We start from the raw sequence: 3283 nt of genomic DNA, 5'->3' as shown, positions 1-3283 counted from the left end.
TTTCAAGAAGATGAGGATAGAGAAGACAAAATGAAGCTTCAAACCCGAAAAGGTGCGAGATAAGAATAGCTGATGCTAAGTGATGTAGCTATACAATGACAAGAGATCATACTCGCGATGCAAATTAATATAACATTATCTCGCATAATTTTGCTAAAAGTGGCGACACGATGGAGACGATCTTTATAGCAGACAGAAGAAGCACGAGGATTAAAATGTTTTACGAGAAACACGCTTACAACATGCCAAGAATATTATTAAAATACAACTTGCAACTACAGTTATTAATTAAACGATATGAGGAAGGTGCTTGGAAATTTGAAGACAAGATGATGGAGAAATTCTATATTCGAAGGATGTAAGCAAATTTCGGGACGAAATTTTTGTTAAGATGGGTAGATTGTAATACCCCGACTTTTTCTACCTTTTTATTTGTTCTTGAAAGGACATCGTTGGTGCATCCAAAAAATTTTTCGGCAATTGTTTCTTTTATCGAGAGAATGATTTTACTTTTTGGTCTATAATAATTATTCTTTTTCTACCCCAATTTATTTAAATTTCCAAGCCCAATTCTTTTAATTTGAAATTACACTTTGAAGCCCAATTAGAGATTAACGATTTCTATACATGTAACTCTCCCTCAATCCCACAATTCCTTCCACATTCATTCAATTTCAGAGAAAAAAAAAACCCTTGCTTTCCCATGATCTGTAGTTACAACTCTACATCTCCTGCACGATCAGAATTCCAAATTATACCACGTTGCAAACTGCAGATTTACATCCCATTATATACTCCTTGATCTTCTTAGTTCAATCAATCCCAGAGAGCCGATAGAGTGAGAAAAAGGGGGAAGCGGCGCGACGGTGGTACCGTGTTGAGAAGAAGGCTGCACAAGCTCCAACGACGGGGCTGGACGGCGATGACTCCTACTCCTATCAGCAGCAACGCGCTGATGAGGAGGCAGCGGCGTCGCGGCGAGGGGCTGGCGGATCAAAGAGAGAGAGAGAGAACGACGACGAACAGCGGCAGCTCCTGCTGCGTCGCGGCATTGGCGCCGGTGGGGCTGTGTTTTGCCGGCAACAACGGCGAGTCCTTTGACGGATACGATGGTGCGGCAGAGCGATTAACGGCGACGGCTCTGTGTGGGCAGCAGCGGCACTGTGACGGATTTGAGGGAAACAGGGGTCTGGGAACGTGACTCCAACAGCGATGATGACGGCGTGGTTCGTACGGGTCGGGGTAGCGATCAAAGGCGCTCACCGGAGAGGACAGAGAGAATGAAGGCAGAGATGAGTTCGAGGTTTTGTAGACGACGCTGAATCTCTGCCGTGGAAAGGAGAAGAGGAAGGGAGGAATTTTTTGCTAGAGTTGTTTCATGTTGAGGTTCCAATTTGAGAAGAAAGATGGTAAAGAGTCGTTAATCGAGGGAGAAAGGAGATAGGCGGAGGAAGAGCTGAGCTCGTCGAGCTCATCACCGATGAATTTGACGGAGGCAGATAGGGGACGGAGATGAGTTGCTGAGAGTAGGAGGCGGCGCTGCCGCTGGAAAAGAGGAAAAAAAGATATTTGGGGACTTCCATTTCCAAATGTGATTTCACGTAAGGTTAGAAAGAGTGGGCCTTGTTTTATTTTTATTTTTTCCTCTTGGGCCAAGTGCTTTTAATTTAAAGTTTTGGGCCTTTTGTCTTAGTAAAGGAGATGGATTGGAGTGCTTTAAATTAATGGGTGACTCTATGCATGCGTTTCGAGAACAGAATGGAATACAAGTTACGGCATTAAACAAACGAGGTGGGCTTTCTAACTAAGTATTTTGTGGGCTTTCGTACTAAATACTTTTAAGAGCTTTAGTTTTAATATATTGATTCTAGCATCATTTTATGTGACAAAATTCCTTTTAACTGAGATTGCAAGTATTATTAATTTTATTCGATGATGACGTGATTTATGTGCTTAAAGTGAAAGTGATGTTATGTGATATACATGTTGATTTATCGAGTGCTTTGTGATTTGCTCGACTTGTTGATGTGATGTGAGATGATGCTCGACCTTGACAGAGAGAAATGATTTTATGTTTCAAATACGTTTTTGAGGAAAATAAAATTTGCAAAGGGAATATCATGCCATGTTTTTGTTTTGAGAAATGCCTATCTGTTTGTTTAGCAAGGGAATTGTCCCTACTAGACCTATTGAAATCGAATTCGGGTCTGACTAGGGAGTGAGTCCCTACTCAGGCTAGTGTACACCAATGGGGATCGTGAGCCGTCTTTTGGGTCGGCCGGTCTAGTGATCGAGTTTGCGGCCACATTCTCGTTCACAGGATGTTGATGTGGATGTTGATGAGATTGATGTTGATGAGATTTATGTTGATGTTGATGATTGATTGGTGGGGAGTGAGTCCCTACAATGAGTTTAATTGAATTCGGGTCCTAGCAAGGGTGCGTCCCTACTCGGACTAGTGTACACGATGAGGACCGTGAGTCATCGAACGGGTTGACCAGTTTTCGTGCTCGTGGAAAGTGGCCCCCTTACACGACACCCTAAAGAACAGATATGGCAGTTTCTTAAATAATTCAAGGAGAAATGGTTGTGTTTTGAAATGATGAGGAAAAAGGATTTGAGGAGGAGTTGAAATTTTGTGTTGGAGATATTTTTAGCGTCTCGGGCCTTTGAGATCACTCAATGGTGGCATGATATAACTGTTTTTATAAAATTGTTTTGGCATTTGTTCACTGAGTACATCAAGTACTCAGCCCTGCATGTGTTTTCCCTATGTGCAGGTTGAGCGGTGACGAGCGCGGTGGGTGTTGAGCATAAAAGTGAAGAATGTCTATCAAATGTTCAGAATATGTTGTGTCTTCATACATAACATTATTCTACTCTCGAGATGCTTCCGCTAAATATTGTTTCTTTTGAGTTCGCGTATTGTTGAGATATTTTCAGTTGGAGTTGTTGATTGTTGCAATGATACTCTGATTTTATTCGAGCTATTCTAATTTGTTTCGAGCTATGGTCAAGTTGTGTTGTTTTCCCCTTTCTTCCCCGCTTCTTTAATCCTCCCCTAGTCGCGATCAACCGTGTTTTCTATCTTTAGAAAATGCGGGCGTGACATATGCCCCACCAATACTTCTAGCAAAATTGACTCACATTTTGCATATGGAAACTTCCCAAATTTGATTTAAACTACTACTATTAACATGTTCCATCTTGTCATATTTGAGTCTTTTTTCTAATACTAATATTTTAATATCTAATAATTATAAAATGATATTCAAACTTACAA

At 41.2% G+C, this 3283-nt stretch overlaps 1 long non-coding RNA gene across 1 annotated transcript; it reads left to right on the top strand.

The window, feature by feature from the left end:
- Positions 1–408: 408 nt before the first annotated feature.
- Positions 409–2808, top strand: LOC121756139. The gene is made up of 3 exons (XR_006040897.1): positions 409–1606; positions 1694–1791; positions 2781–2808. It is a non-coding gene; the product is annotated as an uncharacterized LOC121756139 (long non-coding RNA).
- Positions 2809–3283: the final 475 nt, after the last annotated feature.

Source organism: Salvia splendens, chromosome 11, assembly GCF_004379255.2.
Source record: "Salvia splendens isolate huo1 chromosome 11, SspV2, whole genome shotgun sequence".
Classification (NCBI taxonomy): Eukaryota; Viridiplantae; Streptophyta; class Magnoliopsida; order Lamiales; family Lamiaceae; genus Salvia; species Salvia splendens.
The sequence above is the reverse complement of the archived record's forward strand: the minus strand, read 5'-3'. Positions and strand labels throughout refer to the sequence as shown.